This window comes from Petaurus breviceps, unplaced genomic scaffold (genome assembly GCF_028583685.1).
Source record: "Petaurus breviceps papuanus isolate PSGF00001 unplaced genomic scaffold, PetGlider_PUasm1.0 582, whole genome shotgun sequence".
In the NCBI taxonomy this organism is placed as follows: Eukaryota; Metazoa; Chordata; class Mammalia; order Diprotodontia; family Petauridae; genus Petaurus; species Petaurus breviceps.
Window position 1 is genome coordinate 5,615,694 of NW_027186390.1, and position 24,582 is coordinate 5,640,275.

General features: G+C 39.5%; 1 protein-coding gene and 1 long non-coding RNA gene across 5 annotated transcripts in view; both read right to left on the reverse strand.

Annotated features, from left to right (window-relative positions):
- Positions 1-2,232, reverse strand: part of RREB1 (ras responsive element binding protein 1) — a 149,271-nt gene extending 147,039 nt beyond the window's left edge. For 2 of the 4 annotated variants that reach the window (XM_069103535.1, XM_069103530.1), the window contains exon 1: positions 804-1,288. The gene's annotated coding sequence lies outside the window, so the exon portion shown is untranslated. The other 2 variants (XM_069103534.1, XM_069103531.1) reach the window with 2 other exon arrangements.
- A 7,861-nt stretch (positions 2,233-10,093) lies between these two features.
- Positions 10,094-24,582, reverse strand: part of LOC138173433 (uncharacterized) — a 36,879-nt gene continuing 22,390 nt past the window's right edge. Inside the window, exon 3 of the long non-coding RNA XR_011171391.1 lies at positions 10,094-10,572. This is a non-coding gene — a long non-coding RNA (uncharacterized lncRNA). The remainder of the gene's footprint in view (positions 10,573-24,582) is intronic.

A 24,582-nucleotide genomic window follows, 5' to 3' on the forward strand; every position in this document is an offset into this window, starting at 1 on the left:
GGGGGGGGGGGGGGGGGGGGGGGGGGGGGGGGGGGGGGGGGGGGGGCTATTGCTAATTGAACGTGGCAAGATGCCTTTTGATCTCCGCATCCACCCCGCCATCCATCGCCCTCCCCCGAAATGAGAACTCCCGACTGGGCAACGTAGAGTAAGTAATGGATGCGAGGAAGGTGAGATGAGGAGCCCACGCTTCCCGGCTGGTCCAGCGGGCGCAGGGCAAAAGTTCTACGAGTCCTCCCCTCCTCCCTCTTCCTCCTCTTCCTCCTCCCCTCCCGGGAGCCAGGATCATCTATCTCAACAAGTCTCCCGGTTTCAGATGCTCCTCCGGCGTCTTCCTGTACTCGTGATGTTGCGTGTGTGCGTGTGCGTGGTGTGGTTCTTCCTCCCCGTAATGTATGTTACACACTCACAACTCACACTCAGAGATGGGCTCCGAACACAATCGCTTCCCTTAGGCACCACGCAAATGGAAAATAAGTTTTTTTTTTAAGCATACTCCCCGAATAAAGTGATTCCACCCCCACCCCACCCCCCCAAACCAACTAACTCCGTGTTCTAAGTAGTACGGCTTGGGACTGTTAAACTTTTAAAACACGGAAAAGATCGCTTAGAGACTTAAAGAAGGGGGGAGAGTCGGCGTACGAGCACACACACGCACACCCCCACTTCGGAGAGGCGGGGGAGGAGAGACACATAGACAGAGAGATCAAAGTACGAATGTGAAAGGCAGAGACGGATGCTTCCACCAACCCGAGAAACACCGAAAAGGGAACAAGTCAGACCGAACTCAAAGCCCTCGGTACCTTAAAGCAGGCGTCTTCATCTCAACTTTTCGAACATTTAAGAAAAAAAATTTTTTTTTTAAAAAAGCTCCCAAGAATGACTTTCAAATATGTAAAGGGGAGAGGGAAGGGGAAAAAGTTTCCCCTCCCCTTTCAGGAAAGAAAAAAAAAGTTGGAGGAGGGTGGGCGGAAGATGGAGAGTGGCGTTTAAAAGAGATGTTTCTTGCTGGCAGTCCGCGCACCATCCAAGTTCTGGTGGTTGCTGGTTAAAAATAAACTTTGCAGCAGGAGAAGGAGGAGATGATCTGGCCGGATTCCTGAGCTCAGACGGTTTAATATGGATGAGCATCAGGTCCTACAGGCAAGACGCTGGTGGTGGTGGTGGTGCTGGTGCTGGTGGTGCTGCTGCTGCTGCTGCTGTTGCTGCTGCGGCTGCTGCTGCTACTCTCAGGGAGCTGGTTGGTGGAGAGTCAGCAACAGGGAAGGGAAAAGGAGCAAAGGAAGGGGAGGGGGGAGGAGGAGGAGGAGGAGCAGAAGGGAAAAAGGCTGCACAAACTCATCATCATCACTGCCAACCAAACTTTAGGGAGAAGAACGCACAGCGCGCAGTTTTTGGTTAAAGGTGAAGGCAGAGCATTGAAAGTCACTAATCAACTTTTTAAAACTACAAGCCACTCATCCCCCAAATTCTCCAAAGGAGCGCTCTCACTCAGGCAGCAGACACATCTTTGCAATTGAGTTAAAGCTAGATAGAACCACATTCTTGTACTCACGGTTAGCGACTCTACTGGGCAGAGCTGTTTGCGCCGAGACATGATTTAATGGTGAGTGATGGGCTTTAGCGAGAGAGAGAGAGAGTGAGAGAGAGAGAAAAAAAAAGGAGAGATGCAAAGTTGTTCCGGAAAAGGAATCAAAATGGCGTTTCTGGATGTGCAAAGTTCATCAACTCCACAATAACTTCCCTTCTTCCTCTTCTCCCAGAAGGAGGAAGATGGGCAAAGCACTAGAGACAACCCCACCTCGTCCCAAAGTCGTTTTTAGGGGTCGATCCCTCCACCCCTTCCTCTCCCCTCTTCCTTGCCCTCACTCCCTCTCCCTCTCTCACTCAGTGGCTCTCCCTCTCTCACCCTGATAAGTAGACACATCACGTGTTGCTCCTGCTAGTCTCCTGGGGACGTGTTACTGAGCTGCTGCTGCTGCTGCTGCGGCTGCTGCTCTCCTACTAGTAAAGGTTGTCCTCTCTCCACTCTGGGTATCCTTCAGCTGGGCTCCCCTCCTGTTCCGATGTGCCACTACTTCCTACCTCTCCCCAACTAGTACTTTACAGAAACAGCCGTCATCTTAGGGGGGGGGATTTTTCCCGTGTTGTTCTCCCCACTCACACACATTACCCCCGCAACACAAGACACACACACGCACACATACACACCCCGGCTTTGTCTTTTCACTCCTGTAAGGTGCGAGGGGTAGGTTAGGGAGTTTGGTGCTGCCTGGAGGGGGGAGGGGCTGCCCTGCTGTTGGGGAAGGGACTAGTAGCAGCAGCAACTGCAGCTGAAGCTGATCCAAATCAGCTTCCCTCCTTGCAAACTCTACGACCTTCTCTGCGGCCACTGCAGGCACGCGAATGGCTTTTGCTTTCCCAGCCCCTAGGAAACATGGAGCTTCTACTGTGTTTTTTCTCCATCTTTCACGCTATTTCAACCTTTAGTTTATTTTTTAACTGGGTGAAAGTGGAAGAGGGCTTAAGGATGCTTCTTATTTCTGGTGCCATTCTGGAAGAAACAACACTTTGGAAGCATCCAGAGAAAGTTAGCTGTCTATTGGATCTTCTCGTGCCACCTGCTGCCATTGCTTCCTCCTTAATAATACCTAACATTTACCGGGCACCTGAAGGTTTGCAAAGCGCTTTTATGCATTATCTCATTTGCTGTCTCATCTTGGTCAGCTATCTGAATTGTTTTCATAAATTCCCAGCAATCAGCCCCAACCCCCTAGCAGTTCCTTCTTCAGACATCCAGCTCACCATCTTAATCCAGGAAGAGTTAGAAGGTGATGGAACAGTAGATAAAGGAATGTTAGCACCACTCCACCCCTATTTCAAGTTAATTTACCTCCAGTAGGCCCTCCCACCACACCTCAAAGTCGGAGGAAGTTCCCAGATGAATTTGCTTTGTGGGGGTACTGTCTGACTCTCTTTTAACTTGACACTTCCTGTCAGCTCACAGCACAGGAAAATAATGTTCAGACTGGAGTAGATGGCTGGGGAGCACAAACTAGAGTTAAAATCCCTTTAATCATGTTTTTGACCTCCCTTTTGCAATGACATCCCTGAGGAGAAAAATATCTACATTCATCCCCTCCATTTTCTCTCCTTATTACTTTCTTCCCAAGCCCTTGCAATCTGACTTCATACTCCCAACACTTAACTGAAACTGCTCTCTGCAAGATTAACGATGATCTCTGATGGTCTTTTCTTAGTCCTTACTCTCCTCAATAGCTAATAGCTTGAACTGGGTACAACTGGTGATGCTGTTAACCATGTGCTCCCACTATATTCTCTCTCCTCCTTTGGAGTCATTGATGCTGCTTTCTTTTATACTGTCTCTTGTTTAACCGCTTCTCAGTCTTCCTTTGCTGAATCAAAATTTATCTTCCTCCCACTAATGGAGGATGGGGAGGAGATGTGTCCTCCTGGGCTGAATACTAGGCTCCTGCCTATCTCTATATTGTCTCTCCTGGGGATCTCATAAATTCACATATTTTTAGTAATCCTCACTATATAGATGATTCCTAATCCTATATATTATATACACAATCTCTCTTCTGAACTCTAGTATCACATTATTAGTTGCCTATTAGACATCACTGGATATCTTGTTCAAACATGTTCAAAAGGGAGGGCAGCATCTTTTCCCCCTAAGTTCACTTGTCTCCTAAACTTCCATGTTTCTGTTAAGGGTACCACCATCCTTCTAATCATTCTGTTCCACAACCTCAATTCATCCCTGATTCTTCCACTTCTCTCCCCTTATCTAATGAGTAGCATATCTTGACAATTCTACCTTAACAACCTCTCTTACTACCATCACCTTATTTATTCTGTTCACATGGCTACAACTTTTGTTTAGCCTCTTATCATCTCTCACCTCAACTATTAATTATTTATTAATATTTCTCAATCATTGATCTCACTGTGTCACTTCTCAACTCAAAAATCTTAAAGGGATTCTCTACTGCCTTTGTTACAAAGATGAAACTCCTCAATCTGACATTTAAAGATTTTCATAATCTGGTTCCCAACTACCTTTCCAGACTTTTCATCTTACTCTCTTTAGTGCACTCTTTAGTTCCAGCCAAACTGACTTTCCACCTCCTGTCTCAGTGCCTGGAATTCTCTCCCTGCCTCCCCTCTGCCTCTTAATTGATTCTCTAGCTTCCTTCAAAGGTTCAAGTTAGGTGCCACCACCTACAAGAAGCCTTTCCTGGTTCCCCCATTGACCAGAGCTGCAATAGACCTCAAAGTTTCTCTGGTACAGTTAATTACCTGGGAGGGGCTGACTGCCCCTGGTGAACACCAGGTACCTGAGCCACATGGAAAAGTCCAGGGGCCTTTCCTTTTTGGGGTCCAGATCCCAAAGACATGGTCTTTTTTTACATGGTCTCATTTTACACAGCATAGAACAAGTCCCACAGAGTAAAAGTAATTTGTCCAAGGCCACACACACACATAATAAAGGTCAGAAATGCTATTTGAACTCACACCCTCTGATTGTAAAACTAGTATTCTTTCCAATGTATCATGCTGCTCCAGTCATTAGGGTTCTTTTTCTTTTCTCAAATTATTTTGTATTGATTTATCTGGCTACATATTATATCTCCCACCAGAGTATAAGTTATATAGAGACTTTTTTGCTTTTGTCTTTTAATTCCCATCCCCTACCTAGCACAGTGCTTTGCTTTGCTAAATGTTTACTGAATGGAATTGTGCTCCCTCCTGGCCCATCTCAACCCTCCTGTAAGGTAGTAAAAGAGCAGATGATGATTAATGCAGACTGGCCTTTATGTCACCAACCTTAGATGGAACTGAATGGTGCTATGTCATCCATTTACTCCCCACTACATCAGGAAAGCCCCATGTAATATCTGTTGCTCTCAGAAGGCTCCTGTTTCAACTTCAGTGAGAAGCCAGGTTACTTTCCGAGTGAGCTTCCATAGGAACCCCAGCTCCTCATCATAGTGTACCCTGGCTAGCTAGCATGACAGGGAGTGTGGGAAGTTACTCTAGTTCCTAGTGGGCTCTAGTCTTGTGTTGCCTCTTGAAATGGCCCTTCTTTGTAGAGCTGTTGATGGTTTCTTCTGCAGTCTCCCCTAAACCTCTGTAAGCAATTTATGAAAAATGGGGGTAATAAAGTCACCATAGGGGTGACTTTATTTTTTTGTGGTTTAAGTTTTTTTTCAATTAACAAAAATATATTTTCTCTTTCTCTAAGTGTCCCCCAATTGGAAAAAGAAAAACAAAACCCTTGTAACAAATACCCATAGTTAAGCAAAACAAATTCCTGCAATAGCCATATTACAGGTGACTTTAGAACTTCAGAATATACTTAGTAAAAAAAAAAAGTCACTCTTAGGTTCCTAACATAACTGGACATGATTTTTATTAACTAGACAATTTAGTTGCATATAAAATTAGTTATCAGTCAGTGAGTCAACAAGAATTTATTAAATGCTTACTCTTTATTGGGCACCGTGCTTAGTAATGGGGATTCAAAGAAAGGCAAAAAACATGGTCCCTATTCTCAAGGAACTCCCACTCTAAGGGAGGAAACAATATGCAAATAACTATGTACATACAAGATCTATAGAGTGTAAATGAATGATAATCTTAGAAGAAAGAAACTTGGGGTGGGGGAGGAAGAGAGGATGGGGAAAGCCTTTAGACTGTAGGATTTGAACTTAGTTTTGAAGGAAGCTGGGAAAGCTAGGAAGTAGAAGTGATATGTAAGAAGAATGGAAAGTTAGGAAGAGGCTAGGATGTAAATAAATGGCTTTAAATGGCCAACCTGATTTTATATTCAACCCTGGAGGTAATAAGAAACCACTGAAATTTGTTGAGTAGGGAGATGGGTAAAGAGGAGTAGTTAACTGGTCAGACAACTTTAGAAAATCATGTTGGCTGAGTGGTAGATGGACTGGACTTGTACTTTATATATTTAAATTTTAAAAATACTTCTAAATATGACTTTCTGAAAAAAAAACATTCATTATTCAGTCAACAAACTGTTTTTATGAGGCATGGGAAGTAGATGTGTTTAGAATGAGAAGATAAGCTGAAATCTCAGTTCTAGCATTTTCTATATATATGTCTATTGCTAAGTCAGTTTACCTCTCTGTGGCTCAGTTCTTCATCTTTAAGATAAAGCGCTAGGTTAGACGATTCAGAAGACCCAGCATGTTGTAGTGGAAAGACATGAGTTCACATTCTGCCTTTGACAGTATAGCTGTGTGACTATGGGCAGGAGGAGTTGAAGGAACATAGATCATGGATTTAAAGCTGAAAGTGACTTCAGTGGTCATGTAGCTCAACTAATTTTTTTTTTTTTTAAGCAGGACAGTGACATGACTAGAGCTATGCTTTGGGAAGAATAATTTGGAAGGGGTGTACAGGTGAATGGGAGGCAAGTAGACTTGATTACAGTAGTTAGACTATAAAAGTGTAAGTATGAGATTATTAGGACCTGAACTTGAATAGTTGCAGTAGGGGTAGCATGAAAAGGAACAAATGTTGGGTGGCTAGGTGGCGAAGTGAATAGATCGCTGGCCTTGGAGTCAGGAAGACCTGGGTTCAAATCCGGTCTCAGAAACTTACACACACACAAAACTAGCTGTGTGACCTTGGGCAAGTCACTTAACCCCAAATGCCCTGGGGGGGGGGCGAAAAAGGAACAACTGTTTTAGTGGAATGTAAACCCCTTGAGGGCAAAGCATTTTTTTTTTCTGTGACTCCCTGGCTTATGGCACCAGTGCCTTGTACATAGTAGGTGATTATATGTTTATTAAATTATGTTTCATTAGAGTATGACTTTTTAGAGAAAGGACCAGGCTAAAGGAATGTCACCAAACAACAGCAATGATGGAACAGAAAGGAAGCAACCATATGTTTGCCTTTGTATCCCTAGGTGAGCATCAGTGCCTTTGCAAATAGCAAGGTGCTCACTAAATGTTTTATCAGATTGAACTGAATTGAAACCAAGGAGAAGAGAATTTTGAAGGATGATGTAATGGGTAGTTCTAGTAGTATGTTACAAGCAAAAAAGGATGAGAAAAGAGCATCGGGTTTGACAACTGGGAAATTATCAGGTGACATTCAAAAGTGTAATTTTATTGGAGTGCTGAAGACAGAGGGGACAGAAGCCACATTATAAAATGTTTAATTTAACCCCAATTGTTTTATGAAAAAAAAAAGTGGATAGTTAAAAGTAGTTAAGAAAGGAGAGAGTATTCTTTCAAGAGGTCTGGTAGTGAAGCAAAGGACATGGAGAAGAATAGCTCGATGAGTAGCAAGGCTGAGGGAGAGTGACATGAACATGCTTATAACAGAGGGAAAGGGACAAGTGAAAAAGGAAGGAGAGACTTGAACACGTTGCCTAGCCCCAGCAAGAAAGGATATTTTACTCTTAGATGGGCAGCTAGGTGGCGCAGTGGACAGAACACTGGGCCTGAATTCAGAAAGACCAGTGTTAAAATTTGACCACAGACACTTATTGGCTCAGTGACCCTGGGCAAGTCACTTAACTCCTGCCTGCTTAAAACTGGAGAGGGAAACAGCAAGCTACTCCAAGTATATTTGCCAAGAAAACTCCATTGGCAGTTGGTCCACAGGATCATGAAAAACAACAACGCTGTCTTAGACAAGAGGAAAGGAAGAAAATGGGTGAAATCATAGATGTTTTAAGGTAGAAAATGGGGGAAGATGAAGGAACTTCAGCAAAACTGCCTTGTTGTATGTTTTTACACTGGGCGTCCGTATTTCCCATAAGCCAGAAGTATAGCAGTTACTCTTAGGGCCAATCCCAATACTTATCACCACTGAAACTTTGACCTACTCTGATTTTCCAACCTGGGACAATTCACCCCTTCTTAGGCTGCCTAGTGATCCTCCACTGAGAGAGCTGGGGGTGGAGAAGTGGTTGGGGAGTGTTTTCATATTAGTGTCAGACTTAATGTTAATTACCTGATCAGCTTTAACCCCACTACAATTCAGAACTTCAGAATGCAAGCAATCTGCCAGCCTGAGCCTTAATGCAACCCAGTAATAGGGTCTCCAGTTATGCCTGGATGTCTTCTCTTAATAAAGTAAGAAGTTCATCCTCAGAAAGTAAGAAAGGATACTGGAGTAGATTTTCGGGAATTCAGAGCTTAAGGAGAAAATAAAATTTGTGTTTTTGACAAAAAGCTGATAACTAGGGGCAGCTAGGTGGTGCAATGAATAGAGCAGTGGCCCTGGAGTCAGGAGGACCTAAGTTGAAAGGCTTCAGACACTTAACACTTACTAACCATGTGACCTTGGGCAAGTCACTTAACCCCAGTTGCCCTGCCCTCCCCCCTCCAAAAAGCAAAAAAAAAAAAAAATTTAAGTCTTATCATTGGGTTCAAAAAATAAATTGTATAAGTAGAGAATAAGGAAAGCTCAATTGCCTGACAATCCAAGTAGAAACAAATCTAAGAGGTTTACTGGATAGTACATCTTAGGCTTCGTCTTAAAAGAGACAGCATCCAAAATAAGAGTGGGGATCATTCTGTTCTATTCTGCCTTAGACATACTACAGCTAGAATTGTCATGACCAGTCTGTGACTTGCCTCAACTGGGGGCTGAAGTCAGCACTAAAGTCGTACCTCTCTGCATGATGAGGACCCTGCATTTTAAAGGGCTATAATTGGAGGTCAAGCTATGGTTCAAAAAACTTTTAGAATGGGCCTGGCATTTGTCAACCAAGGACCAGCCTAGCTCAGTTTGGAGAAGCTTAATGGAGGGATGGCTGCATGATGATAAAAACTATGGCTAGAGCAACATTCAAAGATCATCTACCCGATCTTTGATGGGTTTCAACTCTGTTGATGGAAAGAAAACCTGCCCTAATAAAATCACTAATCCTTGAAGCAATTAGCAAGCAAGAGGACAACTAGGATTCTGAGGTGAAAAAATCATTTACTCAGTTAATTCAACAAGGATTTTAAAGTAATTGCTATGTTCAGAGCACCATAAGGAGATACAAATCTTTGCCCTCTTGACATTTACAGTTTTATAAAGAAGGGTAGCGTTTAATTGGCTATAGTATTAGGATATAATCATACCCTTCAGTTGAAACAACTGGGGATATTTGGCCCAGGAAGAGAAGATTTAAGAACAACATAACTGTCCTCAAATATTTAAAGGGTTGTCATGTAGAAGAGGGATGTTAACTCATAATTCTGTGGGCCATTGAGTGAGATGGACAGAGCACTGAACCTGGAATCAAGAACCTGGGTTCAAATAGGGCCTTAGATACTTTCTACCCACTTACCTCTGTTTGCCTCAGTCTCCTTAACTGTTAAATGGGGATAAAAATGGTGCCTACCTCCCAGGGTTGTTGTGAGGATCAAATGAGATAATGTTTTGTACAAAGTGTTTTAGCATAGTAAGCATTATGTAAATGTTAGCTATTAATATTATAGTGCTTAAAGGTTTAATAAGGTTTCTCCATCTACAGATAACAAAATTGGAATTTAGAAAGTTGGCATAACTTACCCAAGGCCACATTTATAGTGTGTGGTAAAGCTTTCTGACTGTGAATCTAATTCCTTTTTAATGCCAGTATTCCTTTGAGATTACCTCCAATTTATCCTGTATATAACTTGTTTGTTCGTAGTTGGTTCCCATGTTGCCTCCTTCACTGTTAGATTGTAAGCTCCTTGAGGTTAGGGATTGTGTTTTTGCCTTTTTTTTGTATCCCCAGTGCTCAGCACAATGTCTTGCATATAATAATCAATTAGTAAATGCTTCTTGAATGACCTGACTTTGTCATTGAAGGTCTTCAGGTGAAGACTGGATGGTTTCTCAGGTTCATGCTGAATCTAAGATTTAAGTTTCAGTGATTTTAAGGTATGCATGAGCCTAAAATGACTGAAGTGAGGATGGTGGGTAAAGATAGAAGTCCAGGGAAGTTGTGGAAATCAAGCTCATCAATGAATCATGTGATAATATAAATAAATCAAATAATGAGTCAATAGTATGAAGTTAATTTGAAGAGAAAGTATATTTCAGACACCAAGGACAGTTTATGTAAAAAATGGAAGATGGAATATATTTCAGAGAAAACAAGAAGACTTTCTGATAGGTCAAGACCTTAAGTCCCAAACAGAGAATATTGTATGTGATCTTAGAGGTAACAGAGCCACTGGACAAAGCTAGAAAGAAGGTAGCATTAGTATGTGATATATTAGGATATATGAGTCGGGGGAAGTCTACCCCAAGCACGTGAAGACTTCCTCCTGTCAGAATGGGTGGGTAAGAACAATTTGTTCTAATAGCCATGAAGGTTCTGTGAAGTGCTTAGAGCTTGATCAGACATTTAAGAAGCCAAGGCCACGCACTACAATCCTGGGGCCATTGTTAATCATCCTGACTTTTGTCTTGCCACTGGTCTTCTGATAAATCAGGAAGAAAGAGTGAGGCTGAGGACTTTGTGCAATTCTGCCTCACTTAAATCCAGTTCATGGAGACAAGTCAAGACATCACCCCATCTTCTTCCTAAAACAAAGGGCAGACAACAACAACAACATACCCATACTGAGAAAAATCCATAAATCAGAGGATTGGGGAACATGGTGGATCAGCATTTCAGTGAGAAGCAGTAGAGGATGAAGGAGAAACAACACTGATGTCACTGCTCCTCTTCAAAAATGAAGGACCGGGGCAGCTAGGTGGCTCAGTGAATAGAGCACTGGCCCTGGAGTCAGGAGGACCCGAGTTCAAATCTGACCTCAGACACTTAACACAAAAAAACTAGCCGTGTGACCTTGGGCAAGTCACTTAACCCCAATTTCCCTACCCTCTCCCCTTCAAGAAGAAAAAAAAAAGAGGGCCAACAGTAACATTATTAGTGGCACAATCAAAACCTGCCTGAAGCCTTTTCTGGTCCCTCCAGTGGCTAATACCCTTCTTCCCAAACTTCCTTGTATTTAACTACTTTGTATTTATTCACTTTCCATTTACGCTGTGTATATCTGGCACACTGGATAGAGTGGTAGGCCTGCGGTCAGGAAGACCTGAATTCAAATCAGGCCTCACTTACAAGTTGTGTGACCTTGGGCAAATCAGCTTCATTTTCCTCATCTGTAAAATGGGGATAATAATACCATATGCCTCCCAGAATTGTGAGGATCAAATCATCTATTTTTTGTATAGGCTTAGCACAGTGCCTGGCACACAGTAGGCCCTTAATAAAGTCTTGTTCTTCCCTTGTACAATTAGTTCTGCTATAACAAAATATAAGCATTCTTAAAAATCATCTCACCATGCAATAAAAACCACAGGGCTTATGGGGGAAATGGAGTTGGGATATAATACCCAAAAACTTCAGCAGTGGTGATACATGAAAAAAAGGAACCTAATAAAAATAGTAGCATAGTTTTATACATGTTAAATAGTTAAGAAATTCCTGAAACTACAATAAATAGCAGCAACCTCAGCCAATCCTGGGCTGTTGCTGGACCCGGACTGACAAATTCAACATCTGGCTATTGGCAAGAGGGCAGCCTCTCTGGGACTTGGGACAGTCACCCTGCCTCAGGTGGCTGTGGTGAAGGTGGAGGGAGTAGAGTTGGTGAATACAAGACCAGCCCTTCTCTTACCCATAGTTCCTACTGTACCAGAAGACATACAATAAATATGGCACTTTACCTCGGAAAAGACTTGAAGTTTGCTTGTGGAAGAGGGCATCAAAAGATTTGCAGCCTGTGAGATATTGTGAACTGATACAGTTTCCTTCATTTTCATGGTTTCTCAGGAATGAAGTCACTAGTTTATTAACTGAGTTGGAACAAATTCAAAAAATTTGTGGAGTTTTTCTCCTCAAAACAAGCCTTGTATACAAGCAGGACTGGGGGTATACATGCTTATAGTCTCCCCCAAATAAATGTAGACTCCTTTCAAGAGCTAGGAATGATTTTATTCTTAGTACTTAAGAGGGGGGGGGGAGCCCAACGCAGTACTTACACTTTCCTCAGAAAGCACCTACTAAGTGTCTGATAACTCCTTGTTGATTAATTGATTGATGTTGCTCAGTCAATCAATTTATCAAGTGCTTACTATAGATTTACAATACTAGGATAAGCACTTGGAGATAGAAAGGCAAAAAAAGTCCCTGCCCACAGAGAACTGCATTCTCATGGGAGAAACAGCATACAAATACAAATATATATATACACACACACACACAAAAGATATGTCATTGATCTGGGGGTAGGGGGTGGGGGGGGAGAAACCTTCACCTTCAAGGGGAGATGCTTCCTACAGAACAGTACCTTAAAGGAAGCAGAGGTAAGAAGACAGTATACCAAGTATGGCAACACTAGTACTTGAATTGTAAAGTACATACGAAGGAATAAAGTGTTATAAAAGCCTGGAAAGATGGGAAAGGGCCTGGTTACAAAGAATTTTAAATACTAAATAAAAAACTTTATTTTTGAGCCTGTAGGTAATAGGGATACACTAGGGATTACTGAGTAAAGGGTTGTGAAATGGAAAAGACCTGGATTTTAGGAAAATTACTTTGGCAGCTGTGTGGAGGATAGAATAGAGTAGGAGAGATTTGCAGTGGAGAGATCAGATAGGAACAAAAATCCCTGAAGCAGGGTTGAAGTTGTGTGACTAGAGAGTAGGGGACATACAGGAGAAACGTTGTGAAAGTATCAGTGAAAAAAATATGGCAACAGGTAAGATATGTAGAGTGATGGAGGATGAGAATGACTACACAGTTGAGAACCTGGGTGACTGGAAGGATGTTGATACTAACCCTTGACCATAATAGGGAAATTCAGAAGAAGGGAGGGTTTGGTGAGAAAGATGAGTACTAGAGATGGGACTAAGAAGAAATTTTTGAAAATATATATTTTCCTCCCAGTCTTCCAAAGGAAAAGGAAGAGAAACCTGATCCCACTGGAAAGACTTGGAAGGGAAGTGGTGCCTTTAGGGGAAAGCCATATATTTTGGCTAAAATGTGGATGCCATTGTGTCAAAGATCAAGGGTAAAGAGGAATTTGTTTGCTAGAACAAGGGTTCTAGCAGGCAAAAGGAAAGGGATTGGAGAGTCCTAGGTTCTAGGCTAAATTTGATAGGGATGAGATGGAAATAGCAGGAAGAGGAGCCTGCCTCGAAAGAAAATAAGTGTATTTGAGAGGAATGAGGGAAGCAGGCTGGGAGCCAAGAGACATAGGCTGGGAGCAACTTTTAGGGATAATGCCTGTCAGAGTTTTCACAATCATACCCTGGCAATATAGTCAATTAAATTGTATCCTTTCTAGGTAACCAAGTACATCAAAAGATGAGTTACCTAATGTACATTTATAACATTGCTAATTTTTTTAAAATGACACTGCTTTGAAAGATCCATTATTTCATCCCTAAGTTGTTGTTTTTACCACAAAATCTCCATAATAAATCTACCAAACTGGTAGATTCCTCTTGTTTTTTTAATTCCACTTGTGTTAGCATTCATTCTTCCCATGTGACTGTTAGTAGCCTACTTCCTTTTACGGTCACATATGTCCTACTATTTGAAATACTGTAGAATTTCTCCTGTCTAGGATCCTTAGGATAGAAGTTCTCTTACATGGCTGAGTTCCCCAAATAACCAACATTTTCACCTATAAGCACCAAACCATTTTTTAAAAATAGTCATTTTAGATACAACTCTTTTACACACACAAAAAAAGTATCACATACTCCCTTGACTTCTTCTTAAACAGAATACATTGAACATGATTTAAGTTTTTCTTGGTGACTCAGGGTCACTATTATAACATCAGTTATTGTACTTTGCTGGAATACAATGATGCCTTCCACAGAATAGGTAGGTTGTGCTTTTTGAGTTTTTGTATCCTTTGAAGAGATTCTATGTCTCTTCCATCACTGTCAACTGTCATTTCACACCACTGTCCATGAGCCTCCCTGTAAGCAACAAGCCCCTCTTTCCACTTCTATTTCCTTGCTTCTAATCTCTTGAAGGTTTAGGAAAAAAGTAGTCAAGTTAGTTAAAATTGTGCATAAAATAAAAGTAAATTGGCTGAAGAGATTTTCCTAAGATTACATTAAGATCAAAGAAATTGAGACAAACACACAAAAAAAGTATATTTCATTATCTAAAAACCTAGTCTTTCCAGAAATTTCTTTATTGATTAGGTTGATTGGGGCATAGAGTGAAAAAATGCCTCCTTGTCCATGAGCCAAGCTAAAGCTAGACAATATAAATAACATATGAAAATATGCACCCACCTTTGAATGTGCAACAGTGATATATTGATCCAGGGACAAATATTCTTTCTAAGGTGGTATTCTCAGCTACGAGTAGGGTAAAGAGGGATCTTTCCTTTTCCAGATGTTCTTGATTCACTATTATCTTGTTCATAGAATTGTGTGGACTCCATGTTTCTGGGTCAAATAAAGCTAAAAGGATCAGGGAGCACAAGCTTTACTTTTAACCCTGAAGATGGGGTAGCCTGATGCTGTGGTCAAGGGAAAAGCTGCTATGATTCACAGAGCTGCTGAGTCATGAGTGTCCATGAAAAAGACCTTGCTCTAATATATACAAAAATATTTGTAGCATGCTTTACTTTTTGCGCTGCAATATTTTTGTTCTACTATACAGAAAACAACTGGAAGTAGAGTGGGTGGTGCTCATTGACTGGAGAATGATTGAACAAACTGGCATATGAATGTGATGGAATATCATTGTACCATAAAAAATTACCAATATGAAGAATCCAGAGAAACTTGGAAAGATTTGTACAAACTGATGCAAAACAAAGTAAGTGGGATGAAGAGAATAATTTAAGTAATGATCCCTATAATATAAAGGAAAACATTACTGAAAAACTTCATCAGTGCAATGACCAAATGTGACTTCAGAGTACTGAGAGTGAAGCATGTCCTCTGCTTTTCACAGAGCAGTGATGGACTTACAAGTGCAGAACAAGGGATATATTTTCAAACACAGACAATGTATTGATTTGTTTTTGCTTTCTTGTATTCATTTCTTACAAGGAGAATTTGGGAGAATATTCACTGGGAAGTGACACTGATGGAAATAAAAGGTGAGCATTAAAACATTTAAAAAGAAAATAAATCCTGGCCATTAAAAATTCTGTGTTTACTAGTGTTTTTTGTTCTTGGATGTAAAAATGTATCACTGTTAATCAGTAGAGTGAACATTAAATGCCTAGGTTTCGCTTTCATTTCAGCTGGAGAAAATAAGGAAGTGGGATAGTGGGACAGGGACAAACAAGGATATCTAGAAAATAGAGTCTAGATGAGATGGCTTGAAAACTTGACATTCAAAGATTAGCTGTAGTAACTGATATTATTAACATAATATTAACTGATAACATTACCATAATATTTGGCCTAGAGAAGATGTGGAGATTGTGGGGAGGAGGATATGATAACTATTTCCAAACACTTGAAGAGTTTTGATATGGAGAAGGTCTTAAGACTTTTCCTGCTTGCTTGGAACTAGGGGATAGAACTAAGAACAATGCATGGAAATTATACATAACCAAATTTAGATTTGATATAAGGAAAAATTTCTTAACAATTAGAGATATTTAAAAAAATGGAATTAGTTACCAGAGGGGCTAGTCAGTCTCTGTTTAAAATGAGAATTTCTCTCTCTCTCTTTTTCTTTTTTAGCAGTTCCTAGTCCTAATTACGATGTTTCAAGGCAGAGAATCTTCAAGTAAAGTCAGGATATTAAAGATGTAAATGGGATTGACAGCATAACACACTGGAGGGAATGATGTACTTGGGTTTAGAAAACCTCAGTTCTATCCCCTGGCTTTGCCTCTTAGCACCAGTGTGACTGAGGGGAAATCCTTTCCTCTGGGCCTCAGTTTCTCTTCTGTAAAATGAGGGGTATAAAGTAGGTGATCACTGCATTCTCCTTTGACTCTAAATTTAATGATCCTATTCTCTAATTTTAGAGGATAAATATATGGGGCAGGTAGGTGGTACTGTGGGTAGAGTGCTGGGCCTGGAGTCAGGAAGACCTGAGTTCAAATCCAGCCTCAGACTTGTAATAGCTATGTGACCCTAGGCAAGTCGTTTAACCTTGTTTGTCTCAGTTTGCTTATCTGTAAAATGAACTGGAGAAGGAAATGGCAAACCACTCCAGTATCTTTGCCAAGAGGGGTGATGAAGAGTTGGACACCACTGAACAACAAGATAAGTGTATTCCATTATCTTGTTTTCTGGGACCAAAGCTGGTCAATATAATCTAAGTCTGGTTGTCTTTTTTATGTTGTTCTCATGAACATCATTGTAGTCATTAAGGTCATTGTTCTGTTTCTGCTTACTTTACACTGAGTAAGTACATAGGCATTTTCCCATATGACCATTCTAATGCTGATAACTCAAAATTCCTGAAAAACCCATCTTGGACATGCTACAGTGGGGGTTTATATAAAAACAATACTGATGCTCCCATTTCTTTCATATTTTCCTTTCAAATGTTCATTTAAAATTAGAGAATTTCTCATTTTTTTAAGCAGTTCCTAGTCCTAATTATGATTTCAAGACAGGATCATTTTTAATGCACTAATATACACAAACTATGTAAGCTAAACATGAATACCATGTCTCTGGAAGAGTGAAATCTTATGCTTTAAAAAACTCCCTCCACAGGAATAATAAATAGAAGCCTATGTTGCTATGTTCTTCCTATGGTTCACATTCTGTCTTGACTTAAATTTTAAAAAAATGGAATCTAAGAATCTAAAGGTAATTCAGTATAAAGGAAAGCATGCTGGACTTAGAGGTGGGAAACCAGGGTTCAGTTACCAACTTTGACACCTGCCTGCTATATTGTCCCCTCTTAGTTTCTTCCTATATAAAACTAGAATAATAATGCCCACACTGTTACTTTACTGGATCATTGTGAGAGAAAATACTTAGTACAGTGCCTGGCACATTTTGTTGTTGTGTCCTGTTCCACTCTTCATGACCTCTTTTGAGGTTTTCTTGGTAAAGATACTGGAGTGGTTAACCATTTCCTTCTCAAGCTCATTTTACAGATGAAGAAACTGAAGGAAATAGGGTGAAGTGACTTGCCCAGGGTCACATAACTAGTAAGTATCTAAGGCCAGATTTGAACTCAGGAAGTCTTCTTGACTCTAGGCCTGGTACTCTATCATCTATGTATTTGGCACATAGTAGGTGCTTAATAAATGTTGACTGACTGATTGATTCTAAACCTCAAATTATTATTGGAAGACACATCTACATTCCTTTCCTGGCTCTGCTCCAGACTCAGAACTTCTTTTCTATCATGCCTTCTATTCCCTGGTATCCTACACCATCTAAGGAGTGGGCATTCCTTCTTTCCTTCTTCATTTCTCTAACTAGATCTGTGTTTTCCTCAAATGGAATGAATTAAAACCTGGATCTGTAATAGAAAAAAAAAAAGTAAACAAGAACAACTTCTGAAATGAGATGATTTGAATCTTAAATTATTATTATTAATAACATTTCCATTGTGCTTTATCATCTACAAAGCACTTGTGTAAAAATGAGTTTAATTGATCAGTACAACAATCCTGTGAACTAGGTGGCTTAACTATTATGATTTTACAGATGAAGAAACTACAGATCAGTAAGAATGAATGACTTACCCCATTCACAGTTAAGTGACAAAACCCATATCTAATGGTTTTCAGTCTTCAAACATTTAAAAGCTATGTGACCAGGGGCAAGGCATAATCTCTGAAATGTATCATTTCCTTGCATAATCAATTTTGATCATTAGATCTAAGCTCCTTAAGTATAATGTTTCTGTACTTTCTGGTGGGGATGCCCTAGCCCTAAATTGCCATAGTATACCCTTCCATTTCTACTTACAAATCTCCAGGATATAACCATTTGTTTGACCCTTTTTTATTTTGTTGACTGAGTTTATGCAGATGTTGCCCATGGAGAGAGCCTCTTGATTCCAGTTTCAGTTCTTAGTCATTTCATTGTATCCATCTGGAGTTGAACCACTTAGTATATTCAATAAATTCAATTCCTATCAGCCTTTACTACTGCTTTGTTAAATGCCTGTTTCAAAAATAGCTCTTTAAACATTGTACACAATAACAGTAATATTATAAGGACAAGCAACTGTGAAACTCAGTTACTCCAATCAAGACAATGATCCAAGACAATTCCAAAGGATGCATGAAGAAAAATGCTATTCAGCTTTAGAGGACTGATGAACTCTAAATGCAGATTGAAGCATATTTAAAAAAAAAACACAACTTTATTTTTCTTGGATTAATCTGTGTTCTTTTGTAACAGTTAATATGGAAATGTGTTTTGCATGACTTCAAAAAAACAGTTCTCTAGCTTTTTTACCTGTTTTTCCTGTATTCTAGAGATATCTAGCAACCTTCTTCCTCATTTTTAGTCAGAAAGTACTAATCTTTCTACAGTTACTTTGTAAGAAAAGATCTATTATTACTACATATTAATATTGCTAATTCTATAGTAGTTTTTGATAGGATGCTTCCCAAATCTGTTATGGATCATTTTGCAGCTCCAAAAACATACATTAAGAGGAGAGGTGTTGCATAAGAGTTAATTGCTTTAAACCTGTTCTTTCCATTTAGCCTTGATTTCTGGATGCCAATAAGTCTCTTAACACATTTAGTCCCTGATTTCTCCTTGCTGCTTTATACTTAACAGTGTCTTACCTGGAGGAGACCAACATGTTTCTAAGAATAATCTTCTTCCACTGAATCAATGTGACCTGGATTTAAGCTAAAAAATTTCAGTCTTTGTTTTTCTTAGGCATACATTAAAGTCTTCATATTTAACAAGTCCAAGTGATATTTTGATATCATTAGGGAAAGAGTTGATCTCATGAAGGTGGTGTTCAATGTATTTTTCAGTGTAGTTATAAAGATTGATGTCATCCTTGTACAAGTGAATAAGTTTTTGTTCAAATCCCTCCTTAATTTGGATGCCATATTTAGTAAAGAAAATGAGTTTAAGGCTAGGTAGAATCACAATAAACTTTAACTGCCTTCCTGAAAAATGGAAGAAATATTCATGTCAATAAACATGAATTTTCCCAATTTCATAAAGTACAATCAGTTTTATAGGAATTTTTCTTTAAAACTATTTCCAAAATACCTCTACAATTCAAATGGCAAAGGAAGCATCTAAAGAGATGAATATATGAATGTGTCTTACATGTACTTTATACCAATTATCGTATCATTGATATGGAGGACATGAGGTGTTCCAGGAGGATAGCACCTCTGGTGAAAGGGCTTGCCAAACCCTTTTCAAGGTTACTCACCCACCTTTGGTGTCTGCCTCTAACTCAACTCTTACCTGTGATTTCAAGAAGTATAGCATATCCAGTGGCTACATACACCCCAGCAGACACACCAAACCAGGCTGAGGGGAAGCAACAGGCCTCAAACCCTTCAGTGAGGTGGGGAGATGTCTACCTCAAGCATGTGAAAACTTCCCCCAGCACAATAATCACATGAAAACAATTTGTTCCAGCTGTTGTGAAGGCAGCTGAAGAAGACACTGTGGAGCACTTAGTACTTGGTCAGACATCAAGGTTCTCAAGGTCATCCACTGAATCCAGGGCCATTGCTGGTTGTCTTGACTTTTGTTGTGCCACTAGACTTTGATGACTCTGGGAGAGGCAACTCTGCCTCCCTTAAATCCATTTCCCAAGCAAGACAAGCCATCATCCTATGATGTCATTGGTCTTCTTGATTTAAGAATGAATGATAAAAGGAAAGTCACTAAACATTTTATCCCACAATGATATTGGAATATACTCAAATTTGAAGAAAAATCAACTGTAGAGGCCACTCTGAAAGATCTTTCTCCATAGCCCAAGTTGGTCTTCCTAGGCTCAAATCATTAAAAGTCAATAATGATAATAAGTATTCATATTCCTATAATGCTTTAAAGTTTAGAGAGGATTTTTCTCACATATTTCCTATTTTATAAGTGAGGATGCTGAAGCTCAGTCATAGTCACATACATAGCAAGCATCTAATTATAGGAACCAGTTGTTTAGGAGAAATCATGGTCTGAGTACATGAGGGATTGGGCCTCTCTAGTCACAGTAATACTAGAGTACAACAGTACCATACATTTATAGTACTGGTCCAGTGCTATGACACTAATGCTATCATTTAGGATTCTCCAGTATACCAGATATTTCCTTTTCCATTTTATAATTCCATATTTTTCATCCCATTGTTGAAAAATCCCAAAGAACTTTAATAAGGAAGGGCCATGTGGGACTGAATCTCAATATTTCAAAGTCATCTAATACAAATCATACTTAAGTACTCCAACGGAACCTTATCTCAGTGATGTGAATATCTCTAGCCAGAACCATTGCATTAGCTTCCTAATTGCCCTCTGCCTCTAGTCCTTCCCCTTTCCAAGCCATCTTCTAATCTGTTAAATTGATAGACCTAAAACACAGGTCTGACCATGTTGTTCTTGGTTCAAGAAATTTCAGTGTCCTCTAGAATAAAATATAACTATTCTGTTTGGCATTTAAAGCCCTTCACAATCCAACTCCAACATATTTTTCTAAACTGAGATCATATTATACCCTTTCATACGTTTCAGTCCAACCTGCTTACTTGTTTATTGTTTCTTGCACCTGACATTCCATCTTTTCTCTTGTGCCTTTGCACAGGCTTTCCCCCCCTTCCTGTAATATTCTCTCTTTCTCCTTACCTGCACTTCTTGGGAATCCTTAGCTCCATCTGATAACTTAGCTTAGGTGTGCCCTTTTACACAAGGTCTTTTGATTCCTCCTTCCCCCAGTTATTATTCCTTCCCACACTTGAAATTAATTTGCAGTTTTTTGTTGTTCAGTCATTTTCAGTTGTGTCCAACTCTTTGTCACCCCATTTGTGGTTTTCTTGGCAAAGATACTGGAGTGTTTTGCCATTTCCTTCTCAAGCTCATTTTACAGATGAGAAAACTGAGACAAACAAGTTTAAGTGACTTACCCAGGGTCACATAGCTAGTAAGTGTCAGAGGCCAGATTTGAACTCAGCAAAGTCTTCCATTAGTCTTCCAGACTCCAGGTCCAGCACTCTATCCACTGAGCCACCTAGCTGTAGTTACTCTGTGTGTGTGTGCATACACACACACACACACACACACACACACACACATATATATAAACATCTATTTCTCTGTGTATCTATTAACCTGCTGCTACCCCCCCCCCCCCCAACTCATTCCCCTTGAAGATAGGGACTGTTTTATTTTTATCTTTGTACCACCAGTGCCTAGAATAGTGTCTGGCACAGAGTAGGCACTTAAATGCTTATAGATTTGAAATCCTATTTTATGTCTCATGATATCAAAAGATCATCAAACAAAAGTTATCTCTACTGTTGCATCTTTCAAAGTACCTTCTATGATTTTAACATATGCATGGGAGACCCCTTTTGGGGGGAGATCCTTTAATACAACATCTTGCACTACTGAATGAATTATTTTTATGGGCACTATACAATAAACACAGTGTGGTTTTGTAGTCTTTGTACCTTTCAGTAAATTGTGCAATGACAAAGTCAACATCTTCTAGAGAAAAAGCCTTCTCATGACCTCATCAAAGATCAATCTGTATGTATTATTCTCATAAAGATTTTATGAAGATGGGAAAGTAGGCATATATGTTACTGATTTTTCTATTTTTCTTTCACTCACTTTTTCTCAGTGGTAATAACATTTGTGATTCCCCTTCCCCCCCCCCCCCAAGCTTTTGGTATCTTCTCCTCTTTCAGATATCATGAGAATCACTCTGCCAACTCCCTCAAAACTGTGCTGTCTCTAGTATTCGTGTTCTTTGTATATTCTTGATCTGATCCAGCTGTTCTTCCCATTTTTGTCTTATTTATGACTTTTCTCTTTCTTCATGTGACAATTTGGATACTGTAAGTCTAAATCTGGTGGCTCTTTTGTTGATGGAAAAAATAGTTTGAGACAAAAATCTTGACATATCTTCTGTATTTTTTTGTTAGTTGTCCTTCCACAGTTTTAGAAATAAAAGTTTTTGGTACAACAATAATAAATTTGGTTTAAATTCTAACACAGTGTTGCCTTTTGATGTCATATAGTTTACCTAGCAAAGAGACTGAGTTTTTATTTGCTGGCTAAGCAGTTTCTAGGCTTTTGAGGCTTTCTTGTGTCAAAAATTTCTATAGGAAAAGGTGATAGTCTATATCATTTTAAAAAATATTTCTATGTTTTCTGCTTCTATAGCTTCTTAAAACAGGTTAGGTTGGAGATCTTTTATTTATGTAACATATTTTCTAATTTTTGGTGAGATAGGTAGTGTTCACTTTAATGTTTGTAATACAAAGTCAATGACCTGCCTATATACAGACAGTTAATTAGAAAATAGGGCAGCTAGGTGGTACAGTGGAAAGAGTGATAAGCCCAGAGTCAGAGAGACTCCTTTTTCCTGAGTTCAAATGCAGCCTCAGACACTTGCTGGCTATGTGACCCTAGTCAAGTCACTTCACCTTGTTTGTCTCAGTTTCTTCATCTGTAAAATGAGCTAGAGAAGGAAATGGCAAAGCATTTCAGTGTCTTTGCCAAGAAAACCCCAAAAGGGATCATGAAAAGTCGGCCAGGCCTGAAAATGACCAAACAACAATTAGGAAGTGATCCAGCACTAGTAAGCCAGTTGTTTCCTGACTGTTAAAATGTAGTCAATTTAATTTTATGTGATGTTATCTGTTGCTTGCCACATCTAGAGCCTCCATATTTTCTTCCTGAAGGAAATTCCCATGATATATTAACATGAGACTTCTGTGTATATAGCCTTTGGCATCTTTTGTTTCTTAAACATAAACCATATTTTCCAGCATATTGTCATCTTCCCCTGTGTCTGCCTTCACACTGAAGTCACCAAGAATCAAAGACTACAGAGTACAGTGAAAAAGAACTCGGGGTTTGAAAGTGGGGGACCAGCCCTGCTACTCCTTTTGTGTAAAACTTTAAGAAAGTCATTTAACCTGTCAGACTTTCATTTCCTCCCCAGTAAAATGAAAGGATTGGAATGAGAAGGTCCTCCATGCTCTAAATCTATAAGAATAGGAAAAAAAAATCTGTGTTGACTTGTTTTGGAATTTGATTTGGCTAAATTCTTCATAGAACTTCTCAACTTCTATATTGCATCAAGTTGTGTGATAATTTTAGGTTGATCCTCAGACATCTGTCTCTTGTCTGTCACTGAGACTTCACCCTTGCAACACACGATCGTCTTCCAGAGCTTACATTGTACTAGCGTGGCCTTCGAAGACTCACATCTATATCATGATAGGATAGCATAGTAAGGATTTGTGGAGGGTAAACAAATAAAACCAAAATCAGACCATGTTATTAACCAATTAAAATGCTGACTTCAATAGAGTAATGCCAGTAGTGTACAAAAGATATATGTACATATATAGAGAACTCTTTTATCCCACACACATATACATACATGTGTATGCATATGTATGTATATGTATATTTCTAGGGTAGGTAGGATGACAAATCTTGCTGTACCAACCATATTCCCCAGAATTAAGTTAAAAGTGCATCTCAACCCCACCCTGTTACCTGAGTTCCAGAGGAATAGCAGATTTGTCACACTATATAGCTTTAGAAGATAAAGAACAAGTTCATTAAAGTCCAGTAGGATATAAGCTTCTCAAGAACTGAGGCTGTTTCTTTTTCTGTCTTTGCATCTCTAGCACAGTGCCTAACTTAAAGGGTTCTCAATATCCTGGACCCCTTTGGCAGTCTAGTGAAATTCTATTCACACTGCTCAAAATGTTTTTAAACACTTAAATGTTTTTAATGAATGAAGCAGGACTGGTCCCCCCACCTTTTAAAAACTTACAAAATGTTTTAAATGCTTAAAGAAAATACTTTAAATACTTATATAAAATGCTAAATTCCAGTTAGAGATTAGTGAAACTCAGGATGTATTTTCCCCCCATCCAAATTCATGGATACTTAGAAAACTATTCTTCAAAATACTCTCAAAACCAAGGGATCTCAGATTAAAAACCCTGGCCTAGGCACCTAGAAGCTACTTAATTGTTGAAGTGAATTGAACTGAATTGCCTAGAATTCAGGAAGTAAATTAGTAAGTAAATTGCTTCCCCCCTAAACACACAGACATGCCAGTGGGAAATGTTATGATCCTTTGTTATATAATACACTCTGGTATCATTAAAAGGATCCCATTGCCTCATTAATGCTGAAAGGCCTAGCCATAAGCAGTCAACATAGTTTTGTTTTCGAATGTAAGCTTCTATGATTACTACAAAGGTGTATCTAGACCCACAATTACTACTCCGTTCTCTGACTGTGGTTACAAATAGAGATGCTTGTTTGTTTCATGTGACTCAAATCCAAGAAGATGGTAAGGAAAAAAACCAACATGAGAGCAGGTAGGAAATTTTTGCTCCTAGTATCTTAAAATGATGTAGGCTTTTGGGGAAATTAGTA